The sequence below is a fragment of the Rhinopithecus bieti genome, unplaced genomic scaffold (genome assembly GCF_001698545.2).
Source record: "Rhinopithecus bieti isolate Rb0 unplaced genomic scaffold, ASM169854v2 scaffold_34313, whole genome shotgun sequence".
NCBI classification, from domain to species: domain Eukaryota; kingdom Metazoa; phylum Chordata; class Mammalia; order Primates; family Cercopithecidae; genus Rhinopithecus; species Rhinopithecus bieti.
The window spans coordinates 1,183,879-1,207,453 of NW_016814509.1; the positions used below are offsets into that span (position 1 = coordinate 1,183,879).

Sequence of the window (23,575 nt, forward strand, 5' to 3'; positions counted from 1 at the left end):
ATGGCAGCCTATGAGTTAGTGACCCTGAGCCAGAGGACCCAGTTAAGCCATGCCCAGGATCCTGACCTGCAGAAACTATGGCATAATAAATGTTTATTGTTTTATGCCACTAACTTTTGGGGTTAGTTATGCAGCAATAGATAGCTAATACAGTTCACAGTATCCTTATCTAGCCTCAAACATTCTGCCTTTAGTATCTAATTTTCTAACTTTTTAGATAACCTTTTTTAGGGGGGATAATTTTAGATTTACAGAAAAAAGGCAAAGACAGCATAGAGAGTTCCTTTATATTTCTCTCCTAGTTTCCTCTGTTGTTCATATGTTATAAAACGATGGTTTTGGGTTTTCTGAGACAGCGTCTCACTCTGTCACCCAGGCTGGAGTGTAGTGGTGATCATAGCTAACTGCAGCCTTGAACTCCTGGTTCAAGGGATCCTAGTACCTCAGCTTCCCAAGTAGCTGGGTTCACAGCATGTACCACCACACATGGCTAATTAAAATATATAAATATATATAAATGTTTGAATATATTTATGTATACATATATGTTTAAACATATATATTTAATATATCGCTAATATATTCTGTTTAATATAAATATATATTTAAATACACATTTTTTAATATATATTTATATAGATATAGATATAGATATAGATATATAAAATAGAGACAGGGTCCATGTTGCCTAGGCTTTTTTTTCTTTTTNTTTCTGAGACAGCGTCTCACTCTGTCACCCAGGCTGGAGTGTAGTGGTGATCATAGCTAACTGCAGCCTTGAACTCCTGGTTCAAGGGATCCTAGTACCTCAGCTTCCCAAGTAGCTGGGTTCACAGCATGTACCACCACACATGGCTAATTAAAATATATAAATATATATAAATGTTTGAATATATTTATGTATACATATATGTTTAAACATATATATTTAATATATCGCTAATATATTCTGTTTAATATAAATATATATTTAAATACACATTTTTTAATATATATTTATATAGATATAGATATAGATATAGATATATAAAATAGAGACAGGGTCCATGTTGCCTAGGCTTTTTTTTCTTTTTTTTTTTGAGATGGAGTCTCACTGTCACTCAGGCTGGAGTGCAGTGGTGCGATCTTGGCTCACTGCAGCCTCTGCCTTCCAGGTTTAAGCAATTCTCCTGCCTCAGCCTCCCGAGTAGCTGGGACTACAGGCGTGTGTCACTATGCCTGGCTAATTTTTGTATTTTTAGTAGAGACAGGGTTTCACCATGTTGGCCAGGCTAGTTTTGAACTCCTGACATCAGGTGATCCACCCACGTCGGCCTCCCAAAGTGCTGGGATTACAGGCGTTAGCCATCGCACCCAGCCGCCAAGGCTATTTCTTAATACTAAGAAATCAACATTGGTACATTACTGTTAACTAAATTTCACTCTGTATTCATATCTCTCTAGTTTTTCCATTAATGTCCATTTTCTATTTCAGGATTGGTATCATATTTTTAATAGCCTAATAGATATCATATTCCAGGTACACCTCTCTGTGTGTATGGAAAGACAGAAGAAATATACACATAGATTTCTTAAATGTGGGAGCTCCCTCTACAGACAATAAAGGAACATTAGCAAAGTCTTTAGTTAGGTGGTCTTGTTTATAACTGGAAACATAATAGTTACGGTAATTTAACTCAAAAACTGCTATTATGTGAAATTACTGGGGGAAAGTGGGACAAACAAAAAAATGGTAAGACCCTAACCAGTCAAAATGCTTTTAAAATCAAATATACCTTACTAAAAAGTAACAATATTTTAATACACTGAAACTTTTAATTTTAACTTATTAGTAAGTATATCAAATATTGCTCCAGATTTACAAATCGTCATTTTCCACTATGATGTCAATACACATTAATTTGTATATAATATGCAAATACTTAATTTTCCTGTAACTATTCAAATGGGAAATATTCAACAAAGAATACTAATTTCCTTCTTAATTCCTGTGCTGTGTGAACCAAGTCACTTGATCTTTCTGGATTTGTTTTCTTTAGTATCAATTTATATTACTAGAATTTTACAACAAAGTTGTGTAATACAGTCTTTTAATACTTTTAAACACTTTGCAGTACAAAACTCTGTATTAAAAAATTTCTATTTCCTAATTGCTTAAACATTTAGCTGCATTATTTGTAGCTTTTCCAAGTGATGCTTAATGACAATCCATATAAAACTAACATTCTCAGGAAAAGAATAAGTGGTACTGCCTAGAGAAAAAAGTCCCTCCTACTTATTACATCTATCCTGTTGAATTTTTTTTTTTCTTTTTCTGAGACGGAGTCTCGCTCTGTCGCCAGGTTGGAGTGCAGTGGCGCAATCTCAGCTTACTGCAACCTCCACCTCCTGGGTTCAAGCGATTCTCCTGCCTCGGCCTCCCGAGTAGCTGGGACTACAGATGTACGCCACCTCGCCCGGCTAATTTTTGTATTTTTAGTGGAGATGGGGTTTCACCATGTTGGCCAGGATGGTCTTGATCTCTTCACCTCATGATCTGCCCACCTCGGCCTCCCAAAGTGCTGGGATTCCAGGCATGAGCCATTGCACCCGGCCTGAATTTTTTAAATATAAAAACGAGAAATATCATTATGAGAAAATAACAGATACTTATGAGAAAAAACTAGCTTTGTATAGATCTAAAAAAGCCATTTAGTGAGACAGGGTTTTAAAACTCTTCTTGGTGACCTAACAAAAAACCCAAACAAATAAGAAGAAAAAAAAAAAAACAAGAACAAATTTGAAGCTGATTCACAAGAGTTCAAGTCTTGATGGCCAGGGTTTGCTGCTTAGTTGACTCTGAGTGACTAAGCTCTTCTTTGTAGCCAACTCACCTGTTTCAACAGTTGACGAATTAAAAAAAAAAAAAAAAAAAAGACAATAAAATACGTGCAGAATGAGGGGGTGCCAAAGGAGAGAGAAATGAAATCTAATTGGAAAAAAGTGAAGCCAAACATAGTGTAAGCTCATTCACAAGACATTACTACCCAGAACTCTGAATTTAAGTTTTCTCTTCTCCATTTTCGAAAGTGTCAGATGACAAGAAAGGAAGATGTTTACTAAAGAACAGCAGCACGAATTATTTCTGTATTGTAAATGATAAGATATTCTATTTTGAGGTTACTTTATAATTCATTTATGTCTGTTGTGCCTAAAATCTTTGCTATTCAGAATGATGACAGCTCCTCAGATACTATGGAAATAATACATCATCAAAGGCATACATTTATTCACTCTTCCGTGTTAACTAAAGTAGAATGTATAGCGCAGAGACTTTGTAAACGACTCTTACTTAACTGAAACTACAATGGAATCTGTACTAGCCATACAAAATCCACTATGCAGTGTTCTTTCCTTTAGTATTGAGGTAAAATTTCACATAACATAAAATTTACCATTTTTACCATTTTAACCATCTTAAAGAATACAATTCAGCGGCCTTAGTACGTTCACAGTGTTGTGTGACCATCACCACTCTCTAACTCTACAACATTTTCATCACCCCAAAAAGAAACCTGTACCCATTAAGCAGACATTCGTCATTTATTCCTCCTCCCAGCTCCTGGCAAAATCTGCTTTCTATAGACTAACATAGTCTGGACATTGCATGTAAATGGAATCATACAATAGGTATGATACATGATACATACATACAATAGGGATGATACATGATAGAAGGTACCAGCCTCTTCTGACTGGCTTCTTTCACTTAGCATGATGTTTTCAAGGTTCATCCATGTTGTAGTGTGTATCAGTACTTCATTCCTTTTTATGACTGAATAACATTCCATTATTTGAATAGACAACATTTTGTTATTCCACTCACAGGTTCAACTGCCATTTGAGTTGTCTCGTTCTTTAAACTTTGATTTCTGTCAATGTAATATATATCCATAGACTAACAAGTAAGAGGGCACTGAGTCCCAGAGCAAACAGCTGTTCTCTGTCCTACTCTGTTCTCCCACAGGCAGCTGCTTTCAAATCATTTATCTGTTTCTTCTGATAAATGATTCCATCTGTTACTTACATTTTAAAATGCTCATACCTCTATGTCTTCATTTTGACTTTATTTTTTGAATTTTTTGAATTTTTCTACTATGGGAAATGAGAATTTAGCTTTAATTCCACTACCACCTGTACACATATTACTCCATTCGCCTTCATAATCTAGTTATAACATAGTTTTCTGTTAACTCAAGAATTGGTTTTGATAATTATATAGATACTGTTGATATCATAACTACATAGTTTTAGATTTCCTTTTAAAACTTTTTATAAACTCTGAAATGAAAAATTTCATCATTTAAAATTTAATTCACAATGTACTTAACAATGAATTCCTAAACCTTACAGAACTGTAACATTCCCCTCGGCATTTTCAGACCCTGCACACAGTCACTGTGTGTGTGTGTATGTGTGTGTACACATCCTTCAGTTTTCTGACAAAGGTCATTTTTTTTAGGTTTTTAATTTTCCCATATTTCATTGATCATTTCACTGGTTATGGAATTCCTGACTGGCTCAGACTTTGGTTTTCTAGCCCCCAGTGCTGTGAAGAGGTCTGATACAATGCTGATTTCTGGCCCTTTTGCTCTGGAAGTTTTGAGGAGATTCTGTTTGTCCTTTGTGTCCTTTAAATTTCCTGAGTTTGTGCCATAATAGAGGTCTTTTTCATTTAATATGCCTTTTTTTTTTTTTGACAGGGTCTCGCCTCACTCCCGTTGCCCAAGCTGGAGTGCAGTGGTGCGATCACAGCTCACTGCCGCCTCGACTTCCCAGGCTCAGGTGATCCTCCCAGCACAGTCTCCCAAGTGGGTGGGACTACAGGCGTGCACCACCATGTCCAGCTAGTTTTTTATGTTTTTAGTATTTACCTCCATTCTACAGCTGTTAAAACAGAGGCATCAGAAGGAAGAACAGCTTTCCTCGGTCAGTGAGGACTGGAAGAAGCTCTAGGGTTTTCTCTCCTCCATTCCATCTGGGTATAATGGCCACCCATTGCAGTGGGCTTTGATCTTTTTCCAAGAATGGAGCTTGGAACCCCACAGAAATTGTGTTTTGTTAATAAGCTGATGGAAGAATTTTTGGCGTTGATTTTAAATTCCCATAGTCTGCTTCTAGCGAAGCTCCAACCCGCTCATTTACTCTTTCTCCTCTTTAGGGGCCAAAGAACAAAGTGTAGCCAACTGTTTTGAAGCCACCCTGTTTTGAAAAGGCTTTTTTCACTCAGGTGGCCATGCGCTGAATGGCCAACCCTGCCCACTGTATGGAAACAATAGATGCTGCCTTAGAAGGGAGCAAGCTGGCACTGCCCTGGTATGTGGGTGCGGCCAGGAAGCTTTGGGCCAAACTGTGCAGACTTGCTGTCTCGGGATTAGCACTTCCTACAGCCACAGCAGAGACGAGGGGCAGGAGGCACACAGCCCTTCCTCCTGGAGATGAAAGGGGTCTGTAGGTGGATGAGGACCTTGTTCACCAAAAGTCACAGGAGGAAGTCAAAGAGGAGGAGGATAGAAAGATAGTGGTGCTTCTATCACCTACAAATTCTGCATCTATGAAAAAAAAAAGTCCACAGAATTATGGCCCTGAACCAATCTGTATCAACCCCGAACATGCTGGATGCCACCCACTGTGGGTTGGGCAGAAGATGGTGCAGGCCTGGCAGAAGTTGGTAACCAATACTGTGCCAGAGGCTTGGTTTGGCAGGAGGTGACAGGACAAAGGTACCAGAGGATGCCAGCTGGGTGCCAGCCTTCTTAGCTGTCAGAACTGGTCTCCGAAAAAAGGACAGCCGTCGGGTATGCTTTTGTAAGAGGCAGTTTTACTCTTGCAGACAGCTGCCTCTCCCTTCCTTCCTGTGACTGAACAGGCCAGAGAGGAAGGTCAAGGGCAGGCAGGAGAACAAGGACAAAGGCATAAAGTGTGGATTGTACATGGACTCCTGTTCTAATCCAGCTCATTTGCCGGCTTTCTATGTCAAAAAGCAAAAAATTAGAAAGTTGGATGGGAAAGATGCTGGCACAAATGTAAATGTGAACTGAGTTCCAAAGGAAAAGAGTCAACAGATAAGAGATTCTTGTGGGCACCGTAGCTGTGAATGACTTTGAAATGGCCTTGGAAAGGGTCCTGATGGGCATAAAAAAAATAAAAAAAAATAAAAAAAAAAAAAAAAAAACCACCACTAGCCCTATTTTCCCTATATAGAAGCAAAGGTCAATAGCAGTACCTTGTTGAAATGTCTGGGAAGTGAAAGTGACAGAGAAAAAGAGGATTGTGGACATATGCGTTGGCCTTTTTTATCTGAAGGTGCTATGGCTGGTGAAGATGGGCTGCGTTCTGGGACCCTGGGAGAGCTGCTCCTGAGCTCATGTCTCTGTGCCAGCAGCAGGAGCCCCTCAGTGCTGTAGAATGTGAGGTCTACTGTGAGTCCAAAAGACCAGACACATGACACACTCCTCTGCTTTCTGGAGCATAGTATCAGCCCTTAGAAGCAACTGTTCGCCTCTCCTTTAGTAGCTCAGCAAGAATTCAGTTCAGTAAAAATTTATTGAGCACCTACCCTGCTCCAAGTACTCTCTAGGCAGTGAGAGGTGGGGGGAGGTTTCCTGTACTGTGCCCAGAACTCTGCTCCTCAGGCTTTTCTCAGCTCAGGATATGGGCTTAAGCAGCTAAACTGATCACAAGTGCCACCCTTCCATGCTACTAAAAACCCCCGCTGTTCTAGACAAAGTTGATGTCTAGCTCACATACCACACCGTCTCTCTGAAGTCCTTAAGCTCTGAGACAGGGATCCCAGGAGGGATGCAGGACTCTTGATGTTGAATGAGAGGCAAGACCCTCTGCTCCTGTTGCTTGACCCTCTCCCAGGTCCCCTAGAGGAAAGGCTCATCCTGTGGTGTCTCCCTCCTAAACCAATCCCCGTGCATCCCTTTGTTTGTGCCACGTCCACACACTAATCTCTCTGCCTTGTGTTTGCAGATGCTGGTGGGATGGAGCTGCAGTGTGTGTCTGGGGAGCAGATTAAACACTTTCTGCCCCAGCCTGTCTTATCTTCTCACTGGTTAGCAGTCCTTGGAAGAATAAACAATCCACACAAGCTCCCAGAAAGCAGGAGTTCCATGATTGATGACCAGAGTCTCATAGCACAGAATTCAACTCTAAAAACAGGTTTGTAGTTGACCAGACTCCACCAACTCAGATATGTCCACCCCTAGCTTGAAATGGAAGGTGAGGGGAAGGACGAGTTCATAGCTCAGTACTCCGAGGACTGTCTCTGGTCAGGTTCCAGATCAGAATAGACCACTGTCCTGTCACTATCAGTCTAATACATGGGATCTCTGGTAACACACACAGTGCATTCTGCTTTGCATCACTCATATGCATATTTTTCTCACCAAGTAGACTATAAACTTCTTGATTCAGGGTCCATATTGCCAGCATATGCCTAGTATAATATAGGTACTCTCTGTGTTGAATCAAATTGGCATGGAAAGTACTATTCCCTGCAGATTGTGGGATTCTGGAGGATTAACCTATGACAGAGCTTTATATAAACACACATTTGCTGAATGTCAGCAACGAAGCAGCCCACTGCTGCTGACTCCAGGGAAGTCAGGAACACCCACACTGAGCAGAAGCCCTTGTGGTTATCTTAGGAACAATGACATACCTCTTATCATTCCCCATAAATGGGAAAAATATTGTGCTAGGCCTGCCTTGAGTTTACTTTGGGGCCAGGTTTTCTGACAATTCAAAGAACTACTCATATGTAGATGGCTTTCAGGAACCGGGAGCATCCGAATCTATACATTTTAGCCAGAAATTTCCCCTATATTTTATACCTCAAAAGGAGTTCAAGGGAGCAGATAAGGTTGGTAGAAGTACAGAAGAGAGGAGGGGTGCTGCACTTCCCCTTATCACTTCTAGCACATCTCACAACTAGGAGTTTGAATCTATTACCTTTGTAGGAGTTCAGTTTTCAAGTTCAGAGGATTCAGCACCATGGTCAGAGCCAACGACATAACAAATGTGAACCTAAAGGAAACCCTCTCTGTAGGAGGAAAATGAAGGGAGTCTTTCAGAGAAGTATTCTCTGTCTTCCCCTACTCTGAAAACCTCTAAGCCAATGCTTAGGTTAGCCAGAGGAAAAAACCATACAACTCCCAACTCCATGTTATGATAGGCCCCTTCTGTCTTCAAGTGTTGCCTGAACTAGGAACTATAGGTCTCAATCTGAACTTATCCCAGTGTCTTTCTCACTTTGGCAGTAAGTTATGTCTTCTCTTTTTTGTGTGATTTTTTTAGAGACAGAGCCTTGTTCTGGTGCCCAAATTGGAGTGCAGCAGTACAATCACAGCTCACTGTAGCCTTGACCTCCCAGCCTCAAATGATCCTCCCACCTCAGTCTCCCAAGTAGTTGGGACTACAAGTGTGTACCACCACACCCGGAGAATTATTTTTTAAACATTTGGAGAGATGGAGTCTTACTATGTTGCCCAGGCTGGTCTCAACTCCTGGGCTCAAGCAATCCTCCTGCCTTGGCCTTCCAAAGTGCTGGGATTACAGGCATGAGCCACCATGCCTGCCCCCTCCTTTTTTTGTATTTTTAATTGATGTATCACAGTTGTACATATTTGTGGGGTATGTGTGATATTCTGACATATATATACAATGTGTAATGATCAAATCAGGTTAATTGGGATATCTGTCATCTTAAACACTTATCTTTTTGTGTTGGGAACATTACAGTTCTTCTAGCTATTTTGATACAATAAATTATTAACTATAATTTTCTTACTGTACTGTTGAATACTAGAACTTCTTCCTTCTAATTTTATTTTTGTACCCATTAACCAACTTCTCTTCATTCCTCCTGCCCCTGCTTCCTGCCTCTCCTCTGATAAACACCATTCTACTGTCCACTTCCAGGAGATCCACTTTTTAGACTCACACACATAAATGAAAATATGTGACACTGGTGCCCAATAACATGTAGTTCCGTCCATGTTGCTACAAATGACAGGATTTCATTATGTTTGTGGGGAAATAATATTTCATTGTGAATATATACCACATTTTCTTTATCCATTCATCTATTGACGGACACAGGTTGATTCCATAATCTTGGCTATTGTGAAGAATTCTACAGTAAACATTGGAGTACAGATACCTCTTCGATATATTGACTTCTTTTGGATATATACCCAGCAGTGAGACTGCTGGATCATATGGTAGTTTTCAGTTTTTTGAGAAATCTCCATACTGTTTTCATAGTGGTTATTGTACCTTACATTCCCACCAACATTATAATAGGGTTCCTGTTTCTCTGCATCCTTGCCAGCATTTGTTATTTTTTTCTCTTTTTGATAATAGATATTCTAACTGAAGTGAGTTGATAACTCATTGTGGTTTTGATTTGCATTTCTCTGATGATTAGTGATGTTGAGCATTTCTAATCTACCTGTGGCCATCTGTATGTATTCTTTCGAGAAATGTTTACCTAGGTCTTTTGAACATTAAAAAAATCAGATTATTTGTTATTTTGCTATTGAATTGTTTACGTTTCTTACATATTCTATTTGTTAATTCATTGTTAGATGAATAGTTTGCAGATATGTTCTTCCATTCTGAAGGCTGTGTCTACACTTTGTTGCTTCCTTTGCTGTCTAGAAGCTTCTTAGCTTGATGTAATCTCAGTTTTCGATTTTTCTATTTTTGCTTTGACTCCCTATGCTTTTGAGGTCCTACCCCCAAAAATATTTGCCCAAATCAATGTCCTGTAGCATTTCTTCAGTGTTTTCTTCTAGCAGATTCATAGTTTTAGGTCTTACATTGAAGTCTTGAATTCATTTTTGGTTGATACTTGTATATGATGAAAGATGGGGATCTCATTTTATTTTTCTGCATACAGATACACAGTTTTCCCAGCACCATTTATTAAGGAGACTTTTCCCCCCAATATGTGTTCTTGGTTCCTTTGTTGAAAATGAGTTGGCTTTAAGTACACAGACTTATTTCTGAGTTCTTCATTCTGTTTCATTGGTCTACATGTGTCTGTTTTTATACCAGCACTATGCTTTTTTGGCCACTATAGCTCTGTAGTACAATTTGTTTGTTTGTTTGTCTGTTTGTTTTTTGAGACAGAGTCACTCTCTGATGCCCAGGCTGGAGTGCAGTGATGCAATCTCAACTCACTGCAACCTCCGCCTCCTGGGTTCAAGTGATTCTCCTGCCTCAGCCTCCCGAGTAGCTGGGATTACAGGGGCCCACCACCACGCCCAGCTAGTTTTTGTATTTTTAATAGAGACAGGGTTTTGCCATGTTTGCCAGACTGGTCTCAAACTCCTGGCTTGAAGCAATCTACCCACCTAGGCCTCCCCAAAGTGCTGGGAATACAGGAGTGAGCCACTGTGTCTGACCTGTCAGGTAATGTGATGCCTCCAGCTTTGTTCTTTTTGCTCAGGATTGCTTTGGATATTTGGTGTCTTTTGTGGTTTCATATAAATTTTAGGATTTTTTTTCTATTTCTGTGAAGAATTGTCATTGGTATTTTTATAGGAATTGCATCAAATCTGTATATTGCTTTGGGTAGTATTGTCATTTTAACAACATTAATTCTTCTGAAAAGTGAGCATGGGATGTCTTTCCCTTTCTTTTTATCCTCCTCAATTTCTTTAATGGATGTTTTGTAGTTTTCCTTGTCGAAGTCTTCTACCTCCTAAATTTATTCCTAGGCATTTTATTTGTAGATGTTGTAAGATTACTTTATTGGTTTCTTTTGCAGATTGTTGGCAGCTGGTATACAGAAATTTTACTGATTTTTGTATGTTGATTTTATATCCTACAACTTTGGTGAATCTGTCACCTCTAATAGGTTTTTTTGGTGGACTCTTTAGGTTTTTCTAAATATAAGATCAAGTTGTTTGAAAACAAGGGTAATTCAACTTCTTCCTCTCCAATCTGCATGCCCTTTATTTCCTTCTCTTGACTAATTGCTTTGGCTAGTACTGTGTTGAATAAAAGCAGTGAAAGTGGGCATCCTTGTCTTATTCTAGTTCTTAGTGCAAAGGCTTTCCACCTTTTCCCATTTAATATTAGCTGTAGGATTCTCATATGCGGCAGCCCTTATCACACTGAGGTATTTCCTTTCCTTCCTTTCCTTCCTCTCTCTCTCTTTCCCTTTCTTTCTCTCTCTCTCTCTCTCTCCCCCTCTCTCTCTCTCTTTTTCTTCTTTTTCTGTCTCTCTTTTATTTTTTAACATGGAGTCTTGCTCTGCTACCCAGGCTGGGAGTGCAGTGGTGTGGTCTCGGCTCACTGCAACCTCCACCTCCCAAGTTCAAGCAATTCTCCTGCCTCAGCCACCCAGGTGTCTGGGACTACAGATGTGCACCACCATCCCTCGCTCTTTTTTTGTGTTGTTTTAGTAGAGACAGGTTGTATTAGGGTTCTCTTTTACTGTATTAGTTCATTTTCACACTGCTGATAAACACATACCCAAAACTGGCAACAAAAAGAGATTTAATTGGACTTACAGTTCCACGTGGCTGGGGAGGCCTCAGAATCGTGGCAGTAGGCAAAAGGCACTTCTTACATGGCAGCGGCAAGAGAAAACTGGGGAAGAAGCAAAAACAGAAACCCCTGATAAACCCATCAGATCTCATGAGACTTATTCACTATCATAAGAATAGCATGGGAAAGACCAGGCCCCATGATTCAGTTACCTCCCGCTGGGTCCCTCCCACAACACATGAGAATTCTGGGAGATACAATTCAAGTTGAGATTTGGGTGAGGACACAGCCAAACCACATCATTCTGCCTCTGGCTCCTCCAAATCTCATGTCCTCACATTTCAAAACCAATCATGCCTTCCCAACAGTCCCCCAAAGTCTTAACTCATTTCAGCATTAACCCAAAAGTCCACAGTCCAAAGTCTCATCTAAAACAAGGCTAGTCCCTCCTGCCTGTGAGCCTGTAAAATCAAAAACAAGCTAGTTACTTCCTAGATACAATGTAGTGCAGGTATTGGGTAAATACAGCCATTCCAATTGGGAGAAACTGGCCAAAACAATGGATTACAGGTCCCATGCAAGTCCAAAATGCAGTGGGGCAGTCAGATTTTAAAGCTTCAAAATGATCTCCTTTAACTCCAGGTCTCACATCCAGGTCACGCTGATGTAACAGGTGGGTTTCCATGGTCTTGGGCAGCTCCACCCCTGTGGATTTGCAGGGTACAACCTCCCTCCTGGCTGCTTTCATGGGCTGACATTGAGTGTCTGCAGCTTTTCCAGGTGCATGGTGCAAGCTGTTGGTGGATCTACTATTCTGAGATCTGGAGTACAGTGGCCCTCTTCTCATAGCTCCAGTAGGCAGTGCCCTAGTAGGGATTCTATGTGGGGGCTCTGACCCCACATTTCCCTTCCACACCATCCTAGCAAAGGTTCCCCATGAGGGCCCCACCCCTGCAGCAAACTTTTGCCTGGGCATCCAGCCATTTCCATTCATCTTCTGAAATCTAGGCCAAGGTTCCCAAACCTCCATTCTGTGTACCCACAAGCTCAACACCATGCAGAAGCTACCAAGGCTTGGGGTTTCAACCCTCTGAAGCCACAGCCTGTGCTCTTTGTTGGCCCCTTTCAGCCATGGCTGGAGTGGCTGGGACACAGGGCACCAGCATGGGTACCCCTCTGGGTCTGGCCCACAAAACCACTTTTTCCTCCTGGGCCTCCAGGCCTGTGATGGGAACGGCTGCTGTGAAGGTCTCTGACATGGCCTGGAGAGACACTTTACCCCTGGTCTTGGGGATTAATATGAGGCTCCTTGCTATTTATCCAAATTTCTGCAGCCAGCTTGAATTTCTCCTCAAAAAATTGTTTTTTCTTTTCTACTACATCATCAGGCTGCAAATTTTCTGATCTTTTATGCTCTGTTTCCCTTTTAAGATGGAATGCTTTTTAACAGCACCCAAGTCACATTTTTGAATGCTTTGCTGCTTAGAAATTTCTTCCAACAGATACCCTAAATCATCTCTCTCAAGTTCAAAATTTCCACAAATCTCTAGGACCAGGGGCAAAATGTCTCTTTGCTAAAACATAACAAGAGTCACCTTTGCTCCAGTTCCCAAAAAATTCCTCACCTCCATCTGAGACCACCTTTGCCTGCACCTTATTGTTCATATCACTATCAGCATTTTTGTCAAAGCTTCTAGGAGGCTCCAAACTTTTCCACATTTTCCTGTCTTATTCTGAGTTCTCCAAACTGTTCTAACCTCTGCCTGTTACCCAGTTCCAAAGTCGCTTCCACATTTTCAGGTATCTTTTCAGCAACGCCCTGCTCTACTGGTACCAATTTACTGTATTATTTCATTTTCATGCTGCTAACAAAGACATACCCAAAACTGGGAACAAACAGAGGTTTAACTGCACTTACAGTTCCACATGGCTGGGGAGGCCTCAGAATCATGGCAGGAGGTGAAAGGCACTTCTTACATGGTGGTGGCAAGAGAAAAATAAGAAGGAAGCAAAAGCGGAAACCCCTAATAAACCCATCAGATCTCACAAGACTTACTATCATCAGAATAGGACAGGAAAGACAGCCCCTATGACACAGTTACCTCTTACTGGGTCTCTCTCACAACATGTGGGAATTCTGGGAGATACAATTCAAGTTGAGATTTGGGTGGGTTACACAGCCAAACCATATCACAGGGTTTCACCACATTGGCCAGGGTGGTCTTGAACTCCTGACTTCAAGTGATCCACCTGTCTCACCCTCCCAAAATGCTGGGATTACAGGCCTGAGCCACTGTGCCTGGCCTGAGGTATGTTCTTTTTATACCAAGTTTGTTGAGGACTTTTTTTCAAGAAGGGACATTGAATTTAACTGAATGTTTTTTCAACATTCATTGAAATAATCACATGGTTTTTGTCCTTCATTCTGTTGATGTGATGTATCATGTTTATTGATTTGCATATGTTGAACCATCCTTGCATCCCTGGGATGAATCCACTTGATCATGGTGAAAGATCTTTTTAATGTTTTTGAATTCTGTTTGCTAGTATTTTGTGGAGGATTTTACATGTATGTTCATCAGGGATATTGGCCCACAGTTGGATTTTTCTTTTCTTTTTTGTTTTTGGTAGTGTGTTTGTCTGGTTTTGGTATCAGGATAATGCTGGCCTGGTAGAATGAGTTTCTCTCCTCTTCACTTATTTGAAATAATTTGAGTAGAATTGGTATTAGGTCTTCCTTAAGTGTTTGCTAGAATTCAGAAGTGAATCTGGCAGGTCCCAAGTTTTGAGGGGAGACTTTTTATTGTAGCTTTGATCTCATGACTTGTTATTGGTCTGTTTAGGTTTTCTATTTCTTCATGGTTCAATCATGGTAGAGTATGTGTTCAGGAGTTTATCCATTTCTTCTAGACATTTCCGTTTGTGTATAGTTGTTCATGATCGTCTAACGATTCTTTGTATTTCTGTGGTATTAGTTGTAATGTTTCCTTTTTTGTCTCTGATTTTATTTGCTTGGGTCTTCTTTATTTTTATCTTAGTCTAGCTAAAGGTTTATCAATTTTGTTTATCTTTTCAAGAAACCAACTTTTGTTTTGTTGATCTTTTAAATTTTTTTTAGTCTCATTTCATTTATTTCTGCTCTGATCTTTATTATTTCTTTCCTTTTACTAAATTTGGGTTTGGTTTGTTCTTGCTTTTCTAGTTGCTTGATGTGCATAGTTAGGTTGTTTATTTTGAGTCTCTTTTTAAAAATATGGATGTTTACTGCTATAAAATTTCATGTTAGTACTACTTTTTCTGTATCCTATAGATTCTTGTATGTTTTGTTTCCATTTTTATTTTTTTCAAGAAATTTCTAAATTTCCTTCTTAGTTTCTTCACTGACCAATTGGTTGTCTGGAAGCATGCTGTTTAATTTCCATGTATTTGTACAGTTTTTAACATTCTTCATTTTATTTATTGTGGTCAGAAAAGATACTTGATATAATTTCCACTTTTTTGTATTTGTTGAGACTTGTTTCATGGTCCAACATATAGTCTGTCCTGGAGAATGTTCCATGTGCTGATGAAGAATGTGTATTCTGTAGAAGTTGGGTGAAATATTCTGTAAATATCTGTTAGGTCCATTTGGTGTACAGTTTCACTCTGATGTTTCTTTGTTAATTTTCTGCCTAGATGATCTTTCCATTGTCAAAAGTAGGATGTTGAAATCCCCTCTTACTGGTGCACTACAGTTTATCTCTCCTTTTAGCTCTATTAATATTTGCTTTGCATATTTGGGTGTTCTGGTGTTGGGTGCATATATATTTACTCTTGTTATATCCTCTAGCTGAATTGACCTCAATCATTATATAATAACCTTATTTATCTCTTTTCACAGTTTTTAAAGTCTATTTTAGCTTATATAGTTACTCCTGTTCTTTTATGGTTTCCATTGCATGGGATATCATCTTTCTATCCCTTCACTTTCAGTCTATGTGTGTCTTTACAGGTGAAGTGAGTTTCTTTTTTTTTTTTTTTTTTTTTTTTGAGACGGAGTCTGGCTCTGTTGCCCAGGCTGGAGTGCAGTGGCGCGATCTTGGCTCACTGCAAGCTCCTCCTCCCGGGGTCATGCTATTCTCCTGCCTCAGCCTCCCGAGTAGCTGGGACTACAGGCGCCCGCCACCTCGCCCGGGTACTTTTTTTTTTTTTTTTTTTTTAGTAGAGACGGGGTTTCACCATGTTAGCCAGGATGGTCTCGATCTCCTGACCTCGTGATCTGCCCGTCTCGGCCTCCCAAAGTGCTGGGATTACAGGCTTGAGCCACCATGCCTGGCCTGAAGTGAGTTTCTTGTAGACAGCATATTGTTGGGTCTTGTTTTTTAATCCATGCAGCTACTCTGTTTTTTTAATTGGAGAATTTAGTCCATTTACATTCAGTGTTACTATTGATAGATAAGGCCTCACTGCTGCCATTTTGTTACTTGTTTACTAGTTGTATGTAACTCCTCTCTTCCTTTCTTTGTCTTTCTTTGTGGTTAAGTGATTTTTCTCTAGTAGTATGTTTTAATTTGTTACTTTTTATTTTTAGTCTATCTGTTATAGGTTTTAGCTTTGTAGTTACCATTAAGCTTACAAAACACATTCTACAGTTATAACAGGTATTTAAAACTGATACCAACTTAATTTTGATCATCAAAAAGCAAAGACAAAAACAAAAAACCCAAACAGATTAACTCCCTTCTTCCTCCACATTTACAATTTTTGATGTCACCAATTACTCTTTTTTATTGCCTGTCTCTTAACAAGTTATTTTCATTATTATTTTAATAGTTTTGGCTTTTAGTCTTCTGACCAAAGATATAAGTGATTTAATGATCACAATTACAATATTACTATAATAATTACATTAGAGTCTTTTTCTTTCAGTTTGAAGAATTTCCTTTAGCATTTTTTGTGGGACAGTTCTGGTTGCTGTAAATATAATAGTCTGTCTGGGACAGTCTTTGTCTCTCCATTTCTGAAGAACTTTTCTTGATACAGTATTCTTGGTTGGTGATTTTTTTCCTACAACACTCTCAATATTATCGTCTCCCTCTTGGCCTGAAAAGTTTCTGCTGAGAAGTCTGATGCCAGGAGTACTGGATCTCCCTTACATGTTATTTGCCTCTTTTCTCTTGCTGCTTTTAGAATCCTCTCTTTGTCTTTCATTTTTGCAAGTTCAATGTAATATGTCTTGGGATATTCTTATTTGGGTTGAATCTGATTGGTGATCTTTGCTCTTCTAGCTTGGGTATTTGTATATTTCTCCAGGGTTGGAAAGCTTTCTGTTATTACTTTGAATAAGCTTTCTACCCCTTTGTCTTTCTAAGTTCCCTCTTTAATTCCAATAGTGAATATTTTATTTTTTGATGTTGTCTCATAGATACTGTAAGCTTTGTTCATTCTTTGTATTCCTTTTTCTTTTTTCTTCTCTGAGTATATTAAAATAATCTCTCACTGATTAATTCTGCTATTGATGCTCTATATTGCATTTTTCATTTCATTCATTGTATTTTCAGCTCCAGGATTTTTTGTTTGGTTTTAAAATTTTCAATGTCTCTATTAAATTTTTCTGATACATTTCTGAATTGATTTTCTGTTTTCTGGAATTTCATTGAGTCTCCTTAAAGCAGCTATTTTGAATTATTTGAGAGACCACACATCTCTATCACTGTAGCATTGGTCTCTGGCATCTTGTTTAACTCATTTGTTAGGTCATATTTCCCTGAATGTTTCTGATGCTTGTAGAAGTACAACAATGTCTGCATATTTAGAAATTAGGTATTTTAGTCTTTGCATTCTGGCTTTGTTTGTGCCTGTCCTTCAGAGGGTCTTCTGGATTCTAACCTGACTGACTGTTGTGTTCCCTGAGCCTGTGATCACTGCAGCCATCTCAGCACTAGAGGACACTCCAAGCCCAGGCTAGCCATGAGTTTCATGAGGACTCTGAGGTTGACATGGCTTTCCAGCCCAGATGGACTTAGGGAAGACCCCAGGCAGATACTGGACTGAGGGACCTGAGTCCAGAAAACTGTCCTTGTGGCCCAGACAAGTGTGTCTCTGCAATTCTCAACTGCAGCAAGAGGAGATGGAGTTGAGACTGGACCACTTCAGAAACTGCTGTGAGAAGCAGCTGGTGGGCCTATCTCATTGTCTCAGATGAACATGTATCACCCAGCTGGTATGAGTTGGGTAGTTCCTAGACTGCAGCAGTAGGGGCTACAGCTGAGACTGGGCCCCGTGGAATCTGCTTTGAGAGACTGGAGAGCCCAGTCTCAGCTCAGAGGAGTTTATATCACCCAGCAAGTGTCTCACAAATAAGATAGTTTCTTGTCTACAGTAGGACGGGCTGGAGCTGAGTCTGGGTCTCCTTGGGATCTGCTAAAGGATGGAAGCTAAAGAGCCCGTCTTGTTGGGCCAGACAAGTACACATCTCCCAGCAGGTCTCAGCACAAATAGGATAGTTCCCTGGTTGCTGCAGAGGGCAGGGTGCAGCTGAGACTGAGTCTACTTAGGATGTGCTATGAGATAGAGGTTGGCAAATGTGTTGGGGACAGTCAGACTTTTGGGTTGTGGGATATGGGCAAGTCTCCTTCTGGGTCCTTACATGAGCACCTCTGAACTGAGACATCAGCTGAGAAAGGCTGGAGCAGAGCCACAGGGCCACTTCCAGGTTCACTGCTGAGACTGATGTCAGTGGGCAAATGAGTCTTTCTGCCAAGGCACTAGTATGCACAATTCCTTCTAGACTCCTTGGCAGATAGTTTTGGTTGCAAGCTCAAGGCCAAAGAGGGCTGTAGCCAACAGCAGATCCCAAGAGGACCCAGTCTCAGTTCTTGCCCCTCCTTCTGTAGTTGGGGAATGATCCTATCCATGCAGAAAGTTTCTTGGCCATTTCCAGGCATGAACCTGGAAGCAAGCTCACCAGATCAGCTGACCTGGGTGTTGGTCTGTACTTTCAAAACAACCCTCCTAGGTCTTGGGCCCTCTCAGGGTTTCACAAACTCCTACCTGAATCCTGAGGCTCCCACTGATGGACTTTTGACTGTAGATGTGTACAAAAATTCTTGTACCCATATTGTAGTTGGGGGATATGAGCAGGTTGCCTTCTATTTTGCCATCTTGGTGATGACACTCAGTAAATGCTTTCTTCATACTGATTTTCTGGTCCTGTTAATCTGTGAAATGGAGAGAGCCATTGTATCTCTTAGCTGTGTTAATCCAAATAGCTTAGTGATCATCCAAAACAAGTAAAGAGTCTGACTTCAAGGGCCCTGGAGGAAGATCCCTGGCCCCAGAATCATTCCTCTGCACCCACCTCTCGATGGCCCTTCTAAGAGAAAAGATACACTTATGGAGGCACAGAGTGATTCAGAAAGTAGGGGACACAGTGGAAGGGAGCTAACATCTGCTAAGCCCCCCATGTGTCAGGTATGAAATTCTAACTATCATTTCACTGGCACAGCAACTTGATGAAGGTGAAAGTGTCTAGCTCCCTTCCATAAGTACATGTACACAAACGTAAAGGCAGTGCACAGTTGTTGAGGTGTGCACTGTTTCCACAATGTTGAGGAAGACCATTCTTGTTAATAATCAAGTACTTGCCTTATGTGACAAAATATATGCTTTCCTAAATAAGTATATGAAGTTAAGTCACAGATCAAATCCTACTAATCTGCAGTTTACATTTAAGCACTCAGTAATTCCAGGCATGGTGCTAGGCACTTTACCTAATCTCACTCAATGTTCACAACAAACTCTGCAAAACACATAAAGTATTATCCCCATTTTTCAGGTTAAGATATGGAGATTTGCCAAGGCTGAGTAATGCAGTCAGAGTTGCACAACTACTAAGTGACAGGGTCAGGATTTGAACTCATCTCTGCCTGACTTCCAAGGATCTCTGTGTTCTCAGACATAAGGAAAATCACAATGGAGAAAATACTTCAGTTATATATTGTAAGGAAAATATTATTTCCTAATAAATGGAGTCAAAATTACTGAAGTTGAACATCCCATCAAAGTTTCTCTGTTACCCTACAAGGTAGAGAGCAGTGGGAAAAAGAGGGACAGTAGATTTAAGTTTTGTTCCTTGATTTGCTGCCATGCTGCTTCAGGATATAGAGTTACATTGTCTTCTTTTTAAAAACTCCTGTGGAATAGATCAGACTTGGATATGGAACTTAAACGATAGTTCAAGTGTTTTTTTCCTCTCATTTCAGGCTTAGAATCTAGCAAAGTTAGAAGGGAAATCCTTCCACTAGGCATGTAAAATGTAAAACAAGCCCCTGATAGTAGATGACTCTTTGCTTCTCTGACCTATACTAGAATAATGTATAAAATGGAAACTGCAGTAAATGAATATAACCAAATGACACAGACACACACCTGCACACCCACTGTCTTTGTGTCCGAATGCTGTGTCCACTGCAGGTACAGTACAGTGACAGGGTATTCCTAGGAAGTTGATCAATGATTCCCTTCCACAATTCAGGTTTTATTACAGGTGGTATTCGTTAGCTAACTACAATTAGTCAAGTACCTTGGTGTGCCTTCTTCAAGAACTCCTTTAAATGCTCCTCTTTTATTCTACTTTCAAGTTCCAAAAGCAGCTGCTTCTTTTATAGAAAAGCCTAATTGCTGTGGAATCTAATGCATGTCCTACTTCCATATCCAATTCTCCTCCTTCCTGTTTAATGGACAGCATTCTCGTGACTCACCTTTGATTTGTGGGCTGGAAGGCACCACACCTTTTTTCGGTCCTGCCTGCACATATTGTTAAGTGTCATCAACTCTGGAAAAAAGCATTCATGAGTTATGTCAATAATATGAGACATTAAAAGAGACTTGTCCTACAAACAAAACAGTAAATGACAAATGCAAGTTGTTTTAGTCCCATGTGCATCTCTACTGCACCCTAGAGCCTATAATGATTCTGTTTTCTTCATGTTCATGGCACAAGGAATGCCTGAAAACTCATCATTAGATAACATGTGCCTCATTAGTATTTGTCCATTCTAACATTTTAAATTCTTTTTGAATTGGCAAAAAGGAACAAAGAGAAGTGAAATTTAGATATCTAATAGATAGTGTAAAATAACAAAACAGCAGCCTATAAAGCAATGGAATGTGGCGACTGTGTGTTCTGTGGTGGTTGTTCTTGGTTTGGATGGTATATATCTCTGAATAATTTCCCAGTATTCACTCAATTTGATGCTACTATGAGAAACCACATTCCAAATAACTCTTGTGGCAGATAATTCCCATCTTCCCGTTTCCCATCCTAACAGAATACAATTTTGTTCAGAGGATGAGAGAAAATATATCCCATTAAATACTTGCCTAATACATCGGGTGGCCCGTGACACAGGTCTGGTTAGTGATGCTGACAAAAGGTTTCTAGGTATTTACGTGAACACTGTTGTGTTTCTACTCAAGCACTGCTCCTTCCGCCTTGAGTGCTGATGTGAAGCCTAAAGCTGCGGCAGCCATCTTGCAACCCTGAGATGAGGAGCATGAGAATTACAGCCTACAGCTAAGGGTAGCAGAGAAGGATGGCAGGAGCCTGGGTCCAGGATGGCACCACTGCCTCCTTTACTAGCTTCTGACTTCTTATTGCTTGAAATAAACACCCAGCACACTTGTTTAAGTCACGGTTACTGTGGTTCTTTGTTGCTTGCAGGTAAAGGCTGTAATAACCAATATAGTCTTACACACACCTTAGCTTCTATTTCTAAATTCCTAAATTAAAGCTATACATTTCTCTTAAATTCAGAGAGAAGCTATGTAACCATGTTGTCCTTATCTGGGGTCTGGCATTGATACTCCACAACAGCCTCTTGTATTCATTACAATCAACTAGAGACAGATGAATACTGGAATTAAATGGGGGAAAATGAAATTATAAACGTATAGGTAATTATGAATAGTTACTGGATCTCACAGTGAGGGACAACTATGTTAAAAAGTCAATGGAATTGGCCAGGCTTAGTGGCTCATGCCTGTAATCCCAGCACTTTGGGAGGCTGAAGAGATGGAGACCATCCTGGCTAACACGGTGAAACCCTGTCTCTACTAAAAATACAAAAAAGTAACTGGGCATGGTGGCGGGTGGCCTGTAGTCTCAGGAGGCTGAGGCAGGAGAATGGCATGAATCTGTGAGGTGGAGCCTGCAGTGAGCCGAGATCGCGTAACTGCACTCCAGCCTGGGCGACAGAGTGAGAGATTGTCTCAAAAAATAAAATAAAATAAAATAAAAAATAAATAAATAAATGGAATTATAATAAATAAATAAATGGAATTATAACCTTTAGATGGGCAAAAGCAAGTCTGACAAGATGAAGTATTGCAAGGTTGTGGGGAAATAGGATCTCTCACATACTGCTTGTGAAGTGGGTGAACTGGGCAACTACTTCAGAGAACAGTGTTTCCACATCTAATAAACATACCTTCTGCACACAAGGGCTATGCAGAAGAATGTTTACTGTAGCACCATTTTGTAACAGTGAAGGCCTAGACATAGTCTACACGTCCATCAATAGGGTGATGGATAAAAACACTGTGATACAGTCTTAAGGATATAAAAAATAAAAACTCAGATCTCAACATCAATAGGGATGGATTTAGTGGCACACTGAAGCTAGCTCATGAGAACTAAATGCTAACATTTCAGTTTTGTGAGCTGGTTGATGTTGCATGTATAGCTTGGTATAAGCTATGTTAGGAGTATTTACAACATGGAAATTAGCAAAAGCCACAAATCATCCCCTCTCCACAGGAGCTGATTGTTAAACATCTACTAGCACATCACTGGATAGACTTCAAAAAAAAAAAAAAAAAAAACTATTTATTTTAAAAGGAATGTTTCAGGGGAAAGGAAAATGGAGAGTTAATTGATATAAAATTTCAGTGATGCAAAATGAATTAGTTGAAGAGATCTATTTAGCATCGTATTAATACACAGTCAACAGTGCTATAGTATACACTTTAAAATTTATTAAAGATGACAGTTTGTGTTAAATGTTTTCACCATCCATGCACATATCCCAAAATAAAGGGACACAAGGAAACTTTGGAGCTTACAGTTATGTCTGTTAACTTGACTGTGGTGATGGCTTCATGGATGTAAGCGTATGTCCAAACTCATCTGACTATGCATTAAATATGTGCAGTTTATTGTAGGCATATGTCCAAACTCATCCGACTATGCATTAAATATGTGCAGTTTATTGTGTGCCAGTTATATATCTCAAGAAAGTTCTTCTTAGAAAAAAGGCAAGTTGCAGGATGAAAACAGTACGATAGCACATACTTAAAGTTTAAAGAACATATTGAGACATGTAATGTATTTGTAATATTTGTAATACTAATAAGATATAGTCTAGAAGGATGGATACCAAGTTGTGATAATGATTATCTCTGGAGAGGGGGCCACATAATAGGTGGGGTAATGGCGAAAAGGGGGCTTAGGTTTTTTAATCTGTTATGTTCTATTTACTTAAAAATATCTGAAGCCTAAACAAAGCATTAATGTTGTTCATTTCTGGGTGATAAATATAAACATGCCTACTCTCCTCTTTGTCGATTTCTATTATTTAAATTTCCAAATAAAAGAGGCAAAATGAAATGAGAGTCAAAGAAAATGTGCTTATCACTTTTCATTGCCTGTTGATGAGAGTTTGCAGGAATCCCACTGCTGGCAGAGATATAAAATGATGCAGCCACTGTAAAAACGAGTTTTGCAGTTCCTCAAAAATTAAACACAGAATTACCATATGACCCAGCCATTCCATTCTTAGTTATATACCCAAGAGATTGAAGAACATATGTTCAAACACAATGTTTGAACACACACCTGTGTTGTACACAGTTGTTCACAGTATTATTTGTAGCATTGTTTATAATAGTAAAAAGGTGGGAACAACCCAAATGTCCATCAAGTGCTGGGGAATGCATAAAGAAAACGTGGTTCACACCTACTAGGTTGGGAAGGATGAAAACACAATAA

The 23,575-nt window shown here is 39.8% G+C and overlaps 1 long non-coding RNA gene across 1 annotated transcript; it reads left to right on the top strand.

Annotated features, from left to right (window-relative positions):
• Positions 1–4,782: 4,782 nt before the first annotated feature.
• On the top strand, positions 4,783–21,589 carry LOC108514815 (uncharacterized). The gene is made up of 3 exons (XR_001881352.1): positions 4,783–4,824; positions 7,018–7,206; positions 21,007–21,589. It is a non-coding gene; the product is annotated as an uncharacterized LOC108514815 (long non-coding RNA).
• The last annotated feature ends 1,986 nt before the right edge of the window (positions 21,590–23,575 follow it).